The following is a 20,359-nucleotide window of genomic DNA, read 5'->3' on the forward strand; positions in this document are numbered from 1 at the left end:
CAGGGAGATCGTCCTTAATCCTGAGCATTTGAACAGTAATTTAAGCTATAACATCCCTGAGAGCCATACAGATGATGAAAAATAAAAAACGTATTAAAATTCAGTTGTTCTATTTACGTGCCATTGTTTGTTGTATGCGTGGTAGCAGACTCTCGAGAACGCCAGTATTGAACAACAGCGTTCTCGAGAGTCTGCTACCACGCATACAACAAACAATGGCACGTAAATAGAACAACTGAATTTTAATACAACGTTTTTTATTTTTCATCATCATCATACGTATCAAGGATTTAGTCCTAGCATGGTCTGTTCCGGCCTTAGAAGTCATCGTTGAATCGTTTAAGAGGTTTTCTATTTTTATTATTTTTTTAATTTTGTTTTTTATTTTAATTATTTAATACAATTAACCTGTGCTTCTCAGTTTTCTTAACATCTTAAGTCTTTTATTATTGTTTCTTCTACCTACAAAGATACCTGATGAAGGCCATAATAAGCCGAAACTAGTTGTATCATTAAAGTTTTCTAACTTATTCTCGGTTTGTTAGTCATTAAATATCTTTTTTAAATATATATATTTAAAGATACCAAGCAATTTTTTATAAGTTAGGTTTTTAATCTTTTTTCCCAAGGTAAGCAAACAGACAAGTAAGTCAAGTTTGCGGCTGCATGTAGTGCAACACCAGATAACTCGTGGTAAAGGTGGAGCAAGTTCTGATCACTTTCGTTAGAATTTTCCCCTAATACAAAGCACATTTCCGCAAGGAAATGCATGATGCTATGCATTAAGGTAATGGTCACTACCCATACCTGTTTCGACCTTTATTGAGGTCTCGTCAGTGGGAGCCAGACCTAAAAAATGCCAAGGGTGAAGTAATACAGAGCTTATAAATATTTTACCTAAACAAGTTACCATGAGGTGCTTTGACCTCATTAAATAAAAATCTTAGGATGAGAGTAAGATGTAGAAAGTTTTTTACCTTGGGTATATATATCATGTCCCACTGACGAGACCTCAATATATACCCAAGGTAATATATTGATATATATATTACCTTGGGTATATATATATATATATATATATATATATATATATATATATATATATATATAATAAGTAGCATATATATATATATATATATATATATGCTACTTATTTTTATTTCTATGCTACTTATGAATTAGCGGTCCAGTAAGGTGGGAATACCCTGTAGCGCTCGGGAATCCTGGCTGCTGTGAACGCAAGGAGGACCAAGTAGTGCTCGGGAGCTACTTCGTTTGCCAGAAACATTGCTCGTATGCAATGCGAGTATTCTCAAATCGTCTACTCAACTAACCCCCCCCCCCCTCCAATATTAAATCCTGAGTGCGCCACTACCACAAGGTAAGAATTATGCTTAAATAATTAGCATTTAAATCTTTAGATCTATATCTATAGGATATTGAACTTTTATTTGGGAACAGAATTTCGATTCAAGCATGAGAAGTCGTTTGGACAAATACCCAAAGTGGTAAACATTATTAATAATCATAAGGCAGTATTAGTTATCTCCACCTCACGTTCATTAGTGAGTTTGTTTTTACTTTCATGATTTCCCTTTCATGCAGTTTAAAAATGTATCGTTGTCTCAGTAGGTCTACTTAATTGCACAAACTGTCTGAGAGTAACCTGTTCTGTTTTGTTTATTTAATGGCTTTAAATAGCATTACACCCTGTTCTGTACTCAACTTAAAAACTTATTGCTTTTCATTTCATTAAGTAACTTTTAAGTCATGCATTATAAATAATAAGTGACGCTAAGCAAATATGAAACTCCCGAAGAACGAAATTTTTATTGATTATACTTACCAGAAGATAAAATGTTCGCTCGTAGTGTATAAATTGGAAACTCTGGTGTCACGCTAACTTTCTGGTCTGAAATTTATTGTTGCCAAAGTTGCGAGAACATCTTAAAACTTGAAGTTCGTGAAGCGTAGCTACTGGTCGAATAATATACTGTTTGTTTAGCAATCATTCTTCAGTGAAAAACATGTAATCTAAGGGTCACTTTTATGGAGTAATTTCTTTTGTTTTTTTATTGTTTTATTAATAAAATAAATATAATAATAATTATATAATAATAATTAAATAATAATAAAATGGAATCAAAATTTACATCAAGGAATTAAACTTTCTCCTACAGTGAACTTAAACACTCTCCTTTTTGCCGACGACCAAATAATAATTACAAATTCTGAAGTTAACTTACAGAAAGCTATTTTAGATCTAAATGAGATAGCCAAAGATTATGGTATGATAATATCAACAGAAAAATCAAACACTATGGCCTTTAAAGGACAAGATACAGCAAGAACTAAAATAGTAATAGATAACAAGATCTTAGAACTTAAAAATAACAGGTGTAATTAACTCTATATTTAAACCAAACCTAGTTCAAAAACAAACCAGGCTAAAAGTATACAATACATTAGCCCTACCAGTCTTAATGTATGGAAATGAAATCTGGACAATAAAACAAAAAGACAAACAAAGATTAACAACAGCAGAAATGAAGTTTATGAGAAAAACTGAAAAGTATACTCTATTTGATCACAAAAGAAACGAAGAAATAATGAAAGAATTAAACCAAGAACCAGTAATAGAAAAAAAATAAAAAACATAACACAGATGGATGGAACACGATCAAAGAATGAAAACAGAAAGATTATCAAAACAAGCCTTAAAGTACAAGCCATTAGGAAAAAGAAAACCAGGACGTCCTCTTAAACGATTCAACGATGACTTCTAAGGCCGGAACAGGCCATGCTAGGCATAAATCCTTGATACGCATGATGATGATGATGATAAAATTAAACTGTTATCGAGACATATTTTTTCTTTTCTTTCAGAAATACTTTGTGTAAATATTTTACCATCCACAGCACTAATGTACTAGAGGATTATAACTTTTCGTGCGTGAAAATCAAATAAAAAAGGAAGTAGCACTTTATATGAGTATATGAAGCAGGAACAACCAACAATCTATTATTTTTTTTGAAATGATTAAATATGTGACTTCTTCCATCTAATTCTATTGAAGTTATTGGATCTAAACTGTGATATAAACAGCATTCCAAATTTGTAAATTTAATCAGAATGCAGTTCGGCAACACTCTTTATACGTGAGTTTAATAAAGAAAACTAGCATATTTATTTTGTACAAATAAGAAGCGGAATTGAGTTCAATGAATACAGGGGAAGGGGGACTGAGACAGAAAAAGTAATAATTTATTTTTAAAATCTATTCTACATGCTTACACTAAAGATGCTCATAATACAGCAGATACTGCAACAAGAAACGTTATAATACCCTATGATATCAAGAAACCTCTCATTTGAGAAGAGTTCTAACGGAGTGAACAGGACAGGAGGGGGGAGTGGAAGTCGATGAAGGGTTAAAAATGAAACAGTGGTAACACTCGAAGTTTACGTGACTGATTACTACTGTTATAGCGGAGGAGTGGTCTGCCCAATCATCTCGATTAAAAAACATTCTAACCCATATCTTTTTATTATTTCTGTAGTGGACGTCTTCATTTTGAATATTCTAGGCTAAATCACAGCAAGCATTGAGAGTGCATTTTTTAAAGGCTATTCTAGAAAACAACACGAGGCATCTAAATGTACCATTCCTTACAGAGTTCTGTTTCTCCCCAGTGAACAAGCTTATGTATACCTGTAGGAAACGCTTTTTTTTTTTTTTTTTTTTGAGTGGATGAAAGACCATATGCACCAATTTTCTTCACCTACTTATCACTAGCTGAAACACGACCTTTCACAGCATTTTTTAACCTACACACGGCAGTAATGTGCTACAGCAGGCATGTCAAACTCGTTTACCTCCAAAGGCCAAATTAAGAATTATACATCAAGCCGCTGGCCGCAACAGAAAAAAAGTTTTAATATCAACAGAAAACAGATTTTTTTAATATTAACATTAGAGTATATAAGTACAAAATACAACCATGTTACAAAAATACATATAAAATATAAAGTTTACATATTTAAATAAAATTATATATATCATTTTTTTGAAGAAACTTGACTACGTTTTTCATTAACGAAATCTTCGAAATTTGGTTCAATTTGTTGAGCTGGAGTTATTTTCAAACTCGTTCGATATTGCTTGCACATTCTGGTCTGAAAATCTTGACCTTTCCGCAGTTTTAGTATTCTTTAAAGTTGAAAATAGTTGTTCGCATAAATATGTGCTACCGAACATAGATAAAATACGCTAATTGCACATAACACATTGGGATATCGATCGAGTGAGAAATAATTATAGAACTTTGAATTCCAACATCCATACATTTTTGTTTCAATACAGAATCGCACCGAATTTCGATTAATTCCAATGTAAATTGTCATCAATAGTTTTTCAACATCAATCGATAGAGAGAAGTAAATAGGTGAAACTGATTTTCATATTTCTTAAAATCTAAAAATCGTTTTTCGAATTAATTTTCTAATAACTTCATTTGATTGGAATATTCTGAAAATTTCAATTTCGGCGATTTTTGTAATAATGATTGACAACATTCAAAGTGGGATAAATTTTCTTTTTGAATTTGTTTTTGCCGAAGTAATAATTTCTGTTTGAAAATGTTAATATTGTCAAATAACATGGTAACTACTTGATGTTTGCCTTGTAGCTTAAGATTAAGTTGACTAAGGTGACTTGTAATGTTAACTGAAAAAGCCAGGTCCTTTATCCATTGATCACTTTTTAATATTTCACATTTATAATTTTTCGATTCTAAAATAAATGGTAATTTCATCCGTCAATTCGAAGAATCGCTTTAAAATTTATGATTGGAAAGCCATCTAATTTCTGTATAATAAGGTAGATCGCAATATTCTTCTATTGCGATCTACCTTATTATTTTATTTCTTCTAGAAAGTTACTAAATTGGCGATGATTAAGCACATGTGCACGAATATAATTAAAAAATTTACTGACATTTTGTAGGACATGTCCAATATTTAAAACTTTGGAGCATAGTGTCTGCTGATGAAGAATGCAATGAAAATGTTGAAAATGATTATTCCCTTGTTCTTTGCATCTTTTAAATTTGCAACACCTCCTTTAACAACACCAGTCATATCAGGAGCACTATCAGTTGCAAGACAAACTAGCTTTTTTAACGGTAAATTGTATTCATTCAAAACTTCCATAAGGGCGTCAAAAATATCAACTCCAGTGGTTGTATCGTTCATGGAAATAATTTCTAGAAGTTCTTCACTTTTAAGTTCATATCACATCCACGAATAAAAACAGCCAGCTGAGCGATATCCCGTACATCTGTACTTTCGTTAAATGCAAGGGAATAGGTCAGAAATGTTGGAATTATTGATTTTAGTTGATTCCTTAAGTTCCCGGCTATATCATCAATTCTGCTAGCAATGGTATTTCGAGATAAACTTATATTTTTAAATTTCTTTAATTGATCAGGACACAACGCTTCAACTGCTTTAATAATACATTCGCGAATAAATTCCCCTTCAGTGAATGGTTTCGACTTGCTTGCAATTAAATGTGATAAAAAATAACTGGTTTTTACCGTAGCTCTGTTATCTTCAATAGGTTTGGTAAATACCCCTGATTGATTATGAAGTGTCAACTTTAATTCTGACAATTTTTCTGCTCGAAGTTTCGCAACATATTTGTCATAGTTTTTCTTTATTGTATCGTAATGCCTTTTAATATTATATTCTTTGCAAACTGCAATAGAATTTCTACATATCAGGCATAATTTTTTCCCCTTGAATGCATGTATTGTAATTCAAGTACAATATTATAAATATTCTACTTGAATACAAAAATATTGTTGCACTATTACGATGTTGTTATATTGTAACGGCTAGCCTCCGATTGCTGTGGTCAGCAGTTGTAGCCGTGTACGTAAACTTGCTCGTTTAAATTCGATATTTATGCAGTGGTATAACAAGATTTTTTGAAATGATAATTTCAAAAGATCATTATTTCCTTTAGAAATTGCAGAGTAGTTTGGCGTATAAAATAATCTTAAGTGGAAATGTTAATTTTTTTAAATATGTTTATTTAATTCGATGTTGTCAAAAGTTAAATAACCATATTGGTGACGAAGTTTGGCGAGCTGTATGATACTTGTCGGCGGGCCTCATGCGGCCCGCGTGTTTAACATGCCTGTGCTACAAGTTACTGTACCTTTCGTGTATGCCATAATTTTCTTTTTTATAAAGAATAATATTTTAGCCCAATCAGGTGATGTAGTGAAAAAGTGCACATGTTATTTCGATGGTCACATCAGACTATGTGATTTTCTCGCACAATGTGAGAAGGCCATCATTCTTCCTATCAGAAGGTTGAATTAATTTCAAAAATTATTGCGCCTAGAATAGAGTTTGCTTCTTGATTATGAATTCTATTTCCTTCAAAGTTTCTAAATACACCATGCTACAGGATTGCTACCTTTGATTTGTGAGATTATCATCAAAATAAATTTTATAACGTCATTTTTAATTATTTCCGTACATTTTTGTTTTCATTTCGAAATAACATTATTTTGGTTTTTAAAAATGACAAGGATGAATTTCTTTTTCTTCCACGGGAGAATCGCTTTGTCTTTCAACTGCTGAAAAGTATTCTTTTAACTTAATATTCTTTTAAAATTGATGTGCAAATCAATCATATGCGGTTTTCATCAATGGTTTATGCTTCTTAGTCTACACAAAGTTAAGCACCTCTATTTTATTAGATAGTTTTGAAATTTCAAAGCAAATAAGAAGAAACGTGAACTGTACAGAGTTAAATTCTATCCCAAAATTGCTATGAAAGCATCGGTTCTCCATGAAGACTTTGCCTCGTAAGATATTTATTCAGTTATTGTAATATCGATCCGTTTTGAAAAATGGTCATACTCAGCAGATCATAATTCATTACGTTTTGATACTTTTGTTAATTTTTTTATTCGAATGATCTTCCAAACGCACGCCATTTGTTTTTGCAAGAAAACGCTGATCAAATGACGCCTTCAATTTCAAGGATTTTTAGACCTCTAAATGTGATTTTCTAAAAAAAATTAGAAATTGGAATTAGAAATTGGAATTTTAATTTTTTTCTACGTGATAAAGATGCTTGCACTAACATACGAACATGCCTATAAACTATAAGGTCTTCTTGTAAGTAATCTCAAGTTATTCTAGGCCATTAGTTTGCCCTCATCCGGAACATTTCATTCTAAAATGGGGAAAAAAAAATCATTTTCCAAATGGAATCTAATGCCAGCGCGTATACAGCACGAACCTTTTACTCTTTCCTGCACGTGTTCCCCATGGGACTGATGGGAAATAAATAAACAATATCCCCATGTAGCACGACCTTAGCAGAAATAATCACTTTTTAATTTCCGTTCACATCAGAGGTCAAAAAAGAGCGCAGAAGTTCGGTAATTGTGCGAAACTTTTATTTGAACTTCGCAGAAACATAACAGGATAAGACGTTACGACGGTAATGTCTTAACGATTAAGAGGTCAGTCTACGGTGTCTGACATAATTTTAATCCTTTCACAAGTTTTTTAAAAATTTTAACAACTTTATGATTGGGACGACGAGGGAAAGTTTTTGCCTGTCCGATAATCACCGTTCTGGGAAGCTCAGATGTTTTAAAAACTACACACTTACTTGATTCTAATCAATACTTTCACTAAAGAAATAGATCGATATCGGCACCTGTTCTCTCTCTCTCTCTCTCTCTCTCTCTCTCTCTCTTGTTTAATCAAGTACTTTAAGGATTTTCATTAATGCGAAGCCAGGTAATTTGCCTTGAATCTTACATCTTGTAGCAAAACTTCTTAAGCCTGGAGAATCGTAATTGCGTTATTTTAATGTTAGGTTTTCCATCTTAGTTAATGTTTACATAGTCTGCTGATATACCCCAATCCTTCTTCACATATTTCAGAATATATTTCTGTGGTCAAACGCTGCCAATACTGCTTTATAAAGGACATATGCTGCTGTTTTTTTATTGTTGTTCTTGTTTTGAAGTACTAAGAATGCGACTAAGACTATGTGCCAGTGTGTTATGTCTATCAGTTGTGTGGTGTCGGGGGGGGGGGGCTAGTTGGTTTGCCTGTTTGACGGAATGAAAACCCGAATATCCGGAAGGAAGAAATCTGTCTCTTTCATATGAGACTGGTTAACAGAGTTGAAATGCATATCTGTATACTCTCGATGGCACATGGAAATCTTCCCAAGTACGAAGTAGGTGATATCACAGGATTAAATTATCGGTGGTCTATCCATTCTCAGTCAATAATGATGATGCCCCTTGATGGACAAGAATAAGTTCGAATTCTGTTGAGAAATTCATATAAGGGTTTTTCAACTGAAAGTGAAGTAGCTAGTCTTCCGCGGAAGACAAAGAGATTTTCTCCAGAAACTCTATTTTTTTTTAAACTCAAAACAAGCAGACCATCTGGAGGAACACAGGTAATTAACTAGCATAATACACCGGTCTTATAATTTAGTTGCTCCGTCATAATTTAAAACATTCCAAACCAACATTTATCCATCCGTAATATTGGTACATTGCTGCATTATCCAAAATCCACTATAGATATCAGCAGCTGAAAACATATCAGCGATGATAGATATCCGCTGATGAAAATGTGAGAATTTTTTACGGAAGAACAAGCAAGCTAATACCAATGCGCACCAAAGAGTGATCGAAATAACTGCACAAATCTCGGACTCTGTTGTCGAAACACTCCTCTAGGAGTTCAAAGTATACAAAGGTTCAAGATAGTAATGGACAGTCACGGTCTCAGTTTCAGCTTCACGAGGAGTAAAGAAGCACATCGTCACTTGTCCGTAGAGCATCACTTGAAGTATGTGATATGGAGCGATGACTCAAGCTGTATCCATTTCGACCAGATGGAGGCGTGTGGATGTTGGAAGATATATTAGCACGCCGAGTTTATCATCTTAAATGTAAAGTGAATGATGTGTAATGTCTGAAGCTGCCTTTCTGGTATAAACTTGGAAGTTGCAATGAGTGTAAGGATGAATGCAGACGGAGGAAAAATTCCGCTGGATGATGTAACACTCCCTACATTGTTGTATCTTTACATAACTTATCCACGTCTTTAACAAGACCATATTATACAGCAAATAGTATCGTAACACACTTTAATAAATTAGTAAAAATGGTGAAAGTTTTTATTAAGCATTCAGAGTGTACATTGAATGGTCGTCATGTTGAAGAAAGAATAATTCAAAACACTTGATTAGTATTACGGTAGATTAGTGAAGACATTCTATTTAAGTTTGCCATTTAAATTTTCTGTCTTTTTTTTTTGTCATTCTTTCGAAGATTCCCTAGAGGAATTTCACGTGGCTATGATCTTCGCTATTTATTGAAGAAAATATACCAAGAGGAAGAAGTCGAAAGAGGATTACTCTTCAATTCCCATTGTAGTAAGTATAAATCTTTCTGCCTTAGACGTTTGCCCAAGTGGTTTTTGAAATTTAGTTATTGTAATATAACAGCTATAGACAAAAAATAAAAATAAATAAATAAATTTCACTTAGATAAGTAAATGCATTTCATTCTTCAGTATTACACGATGAAATTATCAACGCACTGTACTTTAATTTCTACATCTTGATTATTAAACGACATCTGCCATCGAAATGATGAAGATTAAAGAACAACATTATTAGTGTCAGTAACATCTTAAATCATGAACTGCCATTTTGTCTTTTTTTTATTACAATCATGTTCAAATCATGTTCAAACATGACCACGATGAGACATCTTTCAAATATGTCTCATGTTGGTCAAAAATAAGTCACTAAAGTAAGAAAATGAGAGATAGGGATGTTCTTCAATGGATTACATAACAACTCCTGCTTCTTGAAGATTAGGGGGAAGTTTGGTTGTTCTTTAATTTAAAACAACTGACCAAATGATGACTACCAATGCTTCTGACGGTAGCCTATTGAGGAAGAAGTCGGCTACTCAGCATAGTAACCCGGGTATAGTAAACTCAATGAAAAGGTCAGTGATAATACACAACTATATTCAAAATGGTGCTGATGTAATTTTTAAAGCAGGCATGTCGAATTGATATACGAAGATCGTTATAATTTCGTCAAAAAAGAAGACATTTGATGCGCTGTTTATGAGGCAACATTAAACTTGATTTTCGCTCATTTTCACTAGGTTGAGTCATGTTCATGACCGCAGATTAGGGTTTGTAATTCATTTGAAAATAGTTCTCGTCATTTTAAAATTAGAGGACTTTATGCTGGAACTTTTGTATATGTATATTGGATATCTCACTTGCATAAATACAGATTTTATATTTTTTATCTAAAGTTTTACTATTTCCCCCCTTTAATTTAAACATTAATCCTAGAGAATTTTTTCCATAACAGTCTCTCTTATTACTGAATTCAGTTAGAAAGAAAAAAATAATAATGAGAAATTAATTTCGGAGGAGACTAATAACGCTATCAGTCTTAGTGGTCCGTGTTTCGGCATGATTAATATCTATTATTGAAAAAATTAACGTGCTTGGCTAAGTTTCTCCATCCACATTTCTATCTAGATGAGCTTATTTATAAGCAACATCCGGTTAATTATGCAACATTCAAGGAATAAGTTTGCATATCAAATTTCGGTAACGGAATTTCTTGGCAGTTTTCCAAGTTTGTATGAAAAAAAAAAAAAAAAAATCCGTAAACTTTGGTAGGTTTTTTTTTTTTTTTTTAAAAAAATACAGTAAAACCCCGAAGTTACGCGGTAGGTGGGACCAACAAAAAGCTCATAAGTCCAATTCTCGTAATTCGGGGTATAATTTTGCATGTAATTTATATATACAAACATACAATTGGGACCAAAGGTTTACAAAAACACCTATATTTTTTAAGAAATATAATCATAATTGTAGTTTTTCGTACATTCGTCTGACGGCATAATGTCTTTTTCTTGTCACGCAAAATTTCTTCATAGCAAGCTAATGATTTTTTTATTCCTTGCCTTGTGGCTACAGTTCGTTCCTCGTTAGAACCTATGTCCTCCAAAATCTGTAAACCCTTTCTTTTATGATTGTTCTTACTGTGGATTCCTGTAGATCGAACTTCTTTGCTGGCTCACAAATTTTCATTCCGCCTTCAAAATCTTTAATAATGTTGAGTTTTGTTTCCAAAGTCAATGTTTTTTTTTTCTTGCTAGCTATAGAAGAATCGGACTTGCTTCTTTTGGATGATATTATTATTTTTTGTAATAAAAGTTTTATCAAGAGCATAATATTAAACAATCGCAAAGTTTGTAGACTATAAAAATACGTGTATGAATGGAGACCGCGCGAAACACGTCAGTACTTGTTCACAGCATGTGCGATATTCGAGAATGCGGCCGGCGCCTGAAAGATACGACTAGTGGTGAGGCATGAAGCGGGATGGGAATACATACATATAAGAAACCGCATAACTCCGGATTAGCGTAAGTCGGGGTAGCGTAAATCGGGGTATAACTGTATAGGCGACAGTGTTTTTCAGAAGGAGAGACATATTACACTACTTAAGATGAAAATTATAGCATTAACAGCACTTATCTGTTCGACTACTGGAAAAGTCTTTCTTATATCAACTGTCCTAAACTGCTTTTGCCTTATCTGCGCACCGATTTTATTTATAAGGTATATTGCATCCTTATCATCCAAACAAAGTTCTTTGTTTGGATGATGAGTTTTCGATGTGCTATATATTTTCGACCAGTTTAATTTTTTTTTTTCTTTTTATGGAAGGCACTAGCAATGGTTATATTTTTCTTTCATACTGCAAGTCAAAAACACATGACTACAGTTACGGTGATATTTAAGAGTAACTAAAACTTGTTGTTTTTCGTCCTTTTTTTATTAAGCATCTAAAAAAGAAATGAAAAAAAAAAAACTACAATTACAAAGTGATGCATACCGACTGGTTTGAATGGATCCAAACTATTTTGAATTAAGTAGAAGCGTATTCCTCAAACCAGCAATATACAAGACAGGATTTAAAGAAATAGAAATAGAAGTTAATTTTCTCAGCAATTTCAAAATAAGGATACTTGATCTCAAAAATACAAGTCCTTGTCTGAGTTTAACTCAGACAAGAACTTCGAGAAAATTCACTGAGTGAGTTTTCTCCAAAATCATCACCCTGTCGGTATCCAATAACACCAACTGATGTCGAGAAAATCCTCGACATCAGTTGGGGATTTTCTCGTCGATAAGCCAATAACGGAGTCTGCATAGCAGCTTCCCTTACACACGAAAACATTGGATTTCAAGCAACGCTGTGCTGAGAAAGATATAAATAGAATCTCACGCGAGATATTTTCATAAATATTTACAATACTCTTTGAACACGACAGCTCTCGCTTAAGAATAAGAATACAACTAGTTTACTAGTGCATAAATCCGACACGAACAACCTGGTCATTTCACTAGAAACATTGATGAAAATTTGTTCAAAGGCTGCAGTTGGAGTTTCTATTATTTATTTAGAAGCAGCAAACTTTGTTATCGTTGATATAAGCAATGCGGGAAATAGCATTTATTTATTGCGATTGCTGACCAATCATTGAACTCGGCTAATTGCATTGGCTGTTGGAAATTGTACTCGGGATAAATATACTGAAAATTTTATTAAGTGGCGATAAATTCCATTGCCTGCACTGCTTATTAAAGGCCCGAAGTGACTTAAAAAGTTCAATGTCTGGTCTCTAGATCGGTGTTTCTGGATTACATAAGAATAAATTTTAAAAAATGTAAAATTAATAAAAATAAGGGAAAAAAATCTTAATCAAGGTAGAAAAACAATGTTTCCTCTAAGCCATGTGCGTGCGCGGTTAAAAGGGGATAGCACACCCCTAATAACTTCGCGCGCTAAATTGTTGCCTTCAGAATTTCTAATTTGTGGTCAATAAGTTTGGAATCTCCTATAAAAGCGAATTAATTACTAAATCATACTTATCACTTAATTCATTTAGTAATTTCTCCAATGTCTCCACTCCAGTATTATTCTAAACCATTCCAACTTAAAATACACTTTACTTAGTTACTTTCAGCCTGCTCCGTATGGGTGTAATGATGCTGATATCTGTAAGTTGCAGTAGCATATTTGTTTTGTGTGTCTCTCTTCTAGACTCTAAAAAATAATCATTCTAAACCAATAACTCTACTGAGTCTAGACTTATTTTTGTATAAACATGAATACATCATTTTTACGGCTATTTTTGCTTGCCTTCATTTGGGAGTGTCCCTTATTTTAAATACATTGGCTCTTTTCTCAAGAATTCTTAGGGTATTATAAGTGTATTTTAAAGGTAAATATATGCAGATTAATAGAGAAAGAAATTTTGCACATGCCTTGTTTGGAAGTTAGGATATCTTCTTTCTCCATACTTCTGCTGTTTGCTGTGAAAAAAAGGGGGGTTCGGAAACGTGGAACGTTTCCGAAACTCCCCCCCCCCTTTTTTTTTTAAACTCTTTCTCCTAAACTGGCGAAAATCCTGAAGAAATGTAATTTTAAAACATTTTTTCACCTTTCCAAAACTCCGATCTTGCCTCAGTCAACCCAAAGTAAAACACAACCCTCTTCAGTTCCCAGGAGTCGACGAAATCATTTGTAGTTGCGACAAACCTTATTATAGCCAGACAGAAAAGTCCATTTCTCTTCTTCTAGAAGAACGCCAACGTGACATTTCTTACAACAGAACCTATGCTATTGGGTTCTGTTGTAAGAGGCTGGATAGGGGTCGAAACCCTATCCAGCCACGTTTTATTCTCTGCCAGTACCAATGTTGAAGGACGACAACATCAAATAGACTGGAACTTAACTTCAAACACACATAAATGCTCCGATGACTTAGAAAGACGTATCTTGGAATCCGAAGAAATAGCTCTCGATCCTACCCATCTAAACAGCAATCTCAGTTACAGCCTACCCGATTCACATAACCCTGTAATCCAGTTTTGGCGTACTCGTGATATCATTCACAAACAAAGTGCTTCACGCCAGAACTAACGCTCGGACTCAATTTCAAACACAACTACTATTTGTTCTAAACTCTGTTTTTGTCTAAAGTACAATATATATTTTTAAGATGTTGTTTACTCCCTGGTACTATTCACCTGACGAAGTCGGCATTTCCGATGAAACTAGTAGTGAAACCTTATTAAATCTCTTATATTTTTTCTCGGTGTCTAAGTCAGTTAATAATTTTAAACATATATATATATATATATATATATATATATATATATATATATATATATATATGTTAAAGATACCAAGAAAATCTTATACGTGGTTTTAATCCTTTTCCCAAGTAAGCAAAACAAAGTTTTGCGCGTGAAATATATTCACGTGTGAGCTACTTGTACATAGAGGCTAATGACTTCATATCACTTGTCTTAGTATGTATCCCATAATGCAAAGCACTTGCATAATGCATAATGAGAAGGGTCACTACCCAGACCGATTTCGACCTTTGTTGAGGTTTCATCAGTGGGAACCAGTCTCATATACAAGTAGGACAAAAGGTGCTTGACCTTATTAACAAATACCTGGATGAGAGAAAGGTGCAGAAAGTTTTTTTTTTTACCTTGGGGATTAAAAATCAAATATAAAATTTCTTGGTATGTTTAACGAATTTATACACCGAAGGTAAAAAACTTTCTACATCTTTCTCTCATCCAGAGATTTTTATTAAGGTCAATTTTTAACAAGGTCAAGCACTTTTTGTCTACTTGTATATGAGACTGGCTCCCACTGATGAAACCTCAATAAAGGTCGAAACCGGTTGGTAGTTGATTCCGGGGTAGCAGAGTTTTTGTTCTCTTAAGGTTTTTGCCTTAGAGAACTTTTGAGCATCCAGGGATTTCGATCAATTGGGGGTGGCCTGTATCACGGTTTCATTGGCTTATGCTTTTCCATGCAATATGGGCAGTTCTGCTCGGTGATAGGGTGAGCCTCTCAGTGAGCAGAGGCACCGCTGAGTTAAATGATCCTTCAGGTGGTTCATTGTTGGGTGATCTGAGGGATTGCACGAGTTTTTGGAGAGATCCCCCGCACTTAAACAGGGAAAGCGGTCTGGGTAGTGACCCTTCCCATTATGCATTGCGTTATATACGCCTGAAAGAGGGTGTGCTTTGCATGATGGGATACATACTAAGACAAGTGATATGAAGTCATTAGCCTCTATGTACAAGTAGCTCACACGTGAATATATTTCACGCGCAAAACTTTGTTTTGCTTACTTGGGAAAAGGATTAAAACCAAGTATAAAATTTCTCGATATCTTTAACACACACACACACACACACACACACACACACACACACATATATATATAATATTCATCAAAGCTTGATTTGCTTCCTTAGTCTTAAGTAAAAGGCTGGTTATATTCCACTAATTCGAACCCTATCCAAGGGCCTATGCGTTGTGGAAATACTTTCTGAATATGAATGCTGTGCCGAACAAAGCGGCCTTTTGCAGCTGCCCAATTTTTAATCCATCTAACTCGAGTGCTTCTAGATGGTTTTTCAATGTTTTAGGGATGGCGCCTAAAGCACCTTTTATTATGGGAACAACTTTCGTTTTCTTCGGCCAGATTCGTTCAACTTCGAACTTGCAAATCGCGATACTTTGTAATTTTTTCATTTTCTTTGTTGTCAATCCGACTATCTCCTGGTACTGATATTTCGATAAAACGTAACATCCTTGTTTTCACTTTTTTTCAACCACTGTTGAAATGTGTGTGTGTGTGTGTGTGTGTGTGTGTGGATTTTTTTTTTTTTTTTACCTTGGGTGTAAAATACGTTAAAGATACCAAGAAATTTTATACTTGGTTTTAATTCTTTTCCCAAGTAAGCAAAACAAAGTTTTTTTGTGCGTGAAATATATTCACGTGTGAGCTACTTGTATATAGAGGCAAATGACTGTCACTTGCCTTAGTACGTATCCCATAATAGAGAGAGATAGAGAGATGTTGCAAATTACAATTATGCTGTGCTTTTTGAATTTTATTATAGTAAATGTCAATCCGCTACCGTTTACACTGATTTAAAATAATGAAAGTTTACATATTGGCAGTCCTCAAGTAACAGAAGTTTGGAGTTCTCGTCATGTGGTGACATTATTATTTATCGGCGGAAAGCGAGAAAATTCATTAAGAAAGCACTGCACTGCACGCTCTACTATTTGAGACTTTTCAGAGGTCTTGTTCCGGAGTAGTTCGCATTCTGAGAAGGACCGGAAGTGTATTGGCGATGTTTCGAAATGCAGCAAACAATCTCGGATTGATATTCATGCCAATGTATGGAAGGCCATTCATTCCCTCAATTACTCATCCACAGCTGCCTGGAACGTGCACCCCACGTGTCAAACATTACAAGAAGGATGCGGCGTCTTCTCTTACTCAGCCGCCCATCTGACTGTCGCCTTTAGATCTATATCGGCTGATAATATATTTAGTGCTATTACTAATAAAAGATATAATAAATAAAACAAAATGCTCAGGTTTTTCTTTAATGGTACAAAGCATCGAATTTCTGCCATAGGCTCTTTGTCGCCAGAATGATCAGGCCCCCCCCACACACACACTCATCTGGAGCACGCAGTTGATACAGGAACTTTCGCTTTGTTACTGCTGAACAACTAAGGCGATGAAGACAGTGCATTATGTATGTTAATACAGGCGCTCGCTTTAATGGCGGCTTGCTTGGATATTGCAGATGAACAATCTGAGTTTCAGAGGACAGTAAAATATATTTTAATGCTTGTTGGTTGAATTTTTAGTGCATCATAAATCTTTTTGAAACGAAAAGAAATAAATTAAATTAAATTAATTATACTTTATAAAATTTGTCTGACAGGAAGTTTGTATGCTTCGTGTGTCCTTGAATATTTTAAACAAGAAGGTGCAAAACTTTTCTTAACTGTGGGCGCAGTGGAATATTTATGAAGGTTCGAATTGCCCTTCGTTTTTTGCTAAATGTTTATTGAAAAGAACGAATTACTCCGATAATTGAATAGATAGGTTAGCCGAAAATATCGTATTGTAAATATCTTTTTATTCTAAATTTTAAGGATCACATTCTTAACGTTTGAGGTCACATTTGCATCAAATTATATGGACAAACCATTCAAATATGATTGGCTAAGCAAATAGGTGCAGATCTGCAGCAAAGATTTTTGCAAGACATTCCACAATCTTTGAAAGAATAAAAAGTAGATTATCGATAAAATGTTCAAAGTTCAGTGCAATTCATAAAATATCAGTTTTGAGAACTTTTGTTTTTAATTTAATGCGAAGCATACACAGTTTCATGCGAAATTCATTAACAGCAAATATCTTCCTTTATTCACTAATTATTTGGTGAAACTTTATAAAATCTTTTTTTTTTGTAATTACAGTACTGACATACAGAAGTTTAATATGCTTTCTATTATTAAGGGGGGAAAAAGCGTTGAATTGATGCGCACGATTTCGAAGATTATTTTACAAATCAATGTTGGTGATAAAGTTATTAATTATGTTTCTTTGAATACTTTCAGGAATAAATTTAAAAAAAATGTAGTCTCTGAAATATATTTACCATCTCCCACCGTATTCACACGATCGGAGAAGATAATAACAACTTTTATTAACAACCTGTTCTCTTTGAAAGTCACTTCACCATATGTTTAGATTATATTGGCTTTCGTCTTATCTAAATAAAAATAAAGCAAGTGTAATCTAAACATATGGTGAAGTGACTTCCATCCGAACTGCAGCAGTGTATTGATGAAATAATAATGCTGTTAAGCTGTGCTAGCACAGCTTCTGCATAAACCCAATTTCTTCCAAAAGCGGTAAATGAAGCTGTAATTTTATTAAATCCTAAACACCCTCCAAAGAGAATTTTCTGCTAAACTACTTTATATAACTGATCTGCGTCTTCCATTACCGCTCATTTTTGCTGCTGCTTTTAATACCAAGGAGGATCTTATGTAGAAGACGATACACTGTCATGTAATCCTATCCAATACTTCGTTAAAATAATGTTTTAGCCACGCTGATTTATTATTTTTAACTGATTCTGATTTGATGAAGCTGAATGGTTCAAAATGAGCGTGCGAATAAAGTTAGAATCAAAGTTAAAATAATTAGAATAAAGTTAAAAGCAAATAAACTTAGATTCCCCTCTTAGATAAACTGATAACATTTACTTATCATGTTAGCTCTGCTAATTTTTAAAATGTAAAAAGTGTAAAAAGGTATAAAGAGTGAGCGGGTGTTCAGTATTTGCTGTTGATATTCTGCTCGGCAAATTTGAAAGGTTCATGGTCTTATTCGTAAGTTAAATATCAAAGATAAATACCCCTATTAGTTCTGCTATAAAAGAAAGAGACCGGAAACAACTTTGTTGCTTTAGCTCAACACTTTACAATAAATATTGACATCAACTCTGGCTGCAGGCGATGACGATAAAGTGATTTCGAGAAATGTCTTACAAGAAAATTCATCTTTATATATATCTTAATGAAGTCAATGAAGAAGAGAAACTTCTTTGGAAATGACCCCACAAACCAGTAAGTTGTGCCTACATTCGAAGCAGATAATCCAATTCATTTATTTTTTTAATTCCTTTCAATAACATCCCATTCGCTAACAATGTCATCAACAGTAACAGGGCTTTTGCAAACTGGTGAAATACAAACAAAATTTCTGTGAATAGACAATTTATCATATCCAAATGATACTGTATGCTAATCCATTTCAAAATACAATATTTCAAGTTCTCTTGCAATATTAAAAAAGTGGAATAAAGCATATGCTTATTAACGTATTACCATGTAAATTTTTTGTAACAGCGACGCTCGATGAAGTGACGCGCGCACATATACAAAACATTTTCGTGTTTCATTATTATTATTATTATTGTTATTATTATTATTCTGTGCCACATTTTTTCTGGCTGTGTTAAGTGTTTGTAATCATTTTAACTGCGATATAATGGCAAAAAATAATACCGAAATTGTAGGAAGTCACCATTTACCCAATTCGATAATTCGAGTCATTTAAAAACAAGACGGTTCTAACTGTTTTTCATTTCTTCCCCAGTAAAGCAATTATTAGTGTCATAAGAAATCAATCCAAGACAATATATATGAAGACTTTCTTCTTCAGTTATCACAACAACAGAAAAAAAAAATAGAGAAGTACAAAAAGTATAGAATATAGTTTGTGGATTTGATGCACTTAAAAAAACCTATTGACTCCAATTTATGGCATTTTGGAGAAAACTATCTGCTCATAAGGAGAGACTTATCGCATATATATTATGAAATAAATGAAGGCAAGTACATCAAATACACATAAATAATCATTTATGTGTATTTGACATTTATGTGTATTTGAATCATACTAAACTGCATAATTTTATTATGCAGTTTAGTAAGATTCAAAATTATTAAAAATAAAATCCATTCCTTTAATTACAATTAAAAGAATGGATTTACAATTTTTGGACATTACAATTAAATCCTTTAATTGTAATGTCCAAATATTTAAAGAGACGGAGTAAACACGATAAGCACTACGAACACTCTACTACTGGCGCAAACTGCATATAAACTACAGTAGAACTGCGCGACAGACGGTGCCGCATTATGCTAATAGCTCGCATCTCACTATGACGTGGCATATGCTTGCGCGCGTAGCACTATGACACTGTGGTGAAACACAGTGCTGCTAGCGTCCTTCGCCCTCCTAAGTGCTACAAGATGGACTTTTATTATTTTTTATACAAGATAAGAGAATTTTATAGGATTGTTGATGATAAAATTAAATATTACAAGCAAATATAAATAAATTAATAAATATATTTATATATCAAAAATAAATTGGGAGTGCTGCAGTTCCACAGTGCCTATGCACGAGTAGCCTCTGATCATGATTCTATAATTGATAATAAATAAAATTATTGTCTGTCATCTGTTAAAGTACTTGCAAAATGTAATTATTGGAAACTGCCGCGTAAACTTAATGTATTACAGTTACTTTATTTCCTGCAACAACGTTGAAGTGATGGTAAACAGAAACTCTCCTGGAAATGCCATTTGTCAGTAGTCAGAATTTTCTTCAATCATTTGAGAGGCTATAATGAATAATTCCTTATTTTTTTATTACATTATTATTACATGACACCTCCAAGGAGTCCAAAGACTCATCGAAGGAGGCACCTACTCTACAACTCTCCGTCTTCACCACTACTTCATCAACTACAGCTACTTCCGTCTTC

The 20,359-nt window shown here is 33.6% G+C and overlaps 1 long non-coding RNA gene across 2 annotated transcripts in view; it reads left to right on the plus strand.

Annotated features, from left to right (window-relative positions):
• Positions 1–283: 283 nt before the first annotated feature.
• The window catches only part of LOC150095470 (uncharacterized), a 99,914-nt gene continuing 79,838 nt past the window's right edge, over positions 284–20,359 (plus strand). The window contains exons 1-2 of one of the 2 annotated variants that reach the window (XR_016550082.1): positions 284–346; positions 9,391–9,494. This is a non-coding gene — a long non-coding RNA (uncharacterized LOC150095470). Of the gene's footprint in view, positions 347–650; positions 788–9,390; positions 9,495–20,359 lie in introns of those variants that run through there. The other variant, XR_016550083.1, reaches the window with a different exon arrangement.

The sequence above is a fragment of the Typopeltis vanoorti genome, chromosome 20 (assembly GCF_054136105.1).
Source record: "Typopeltis vanoorti isolate ZY-2024b chromosome 20, IOZ_Tvanoo_1.0, whole genome shotgun sequence".
Classification (NCBI taxonomy): Eukaryota; Metazoa; Arthropoda; class Arachnida; order Uropygi; family Thelyphonidae; genus Typopeltis; species Typopeltis vanoorti.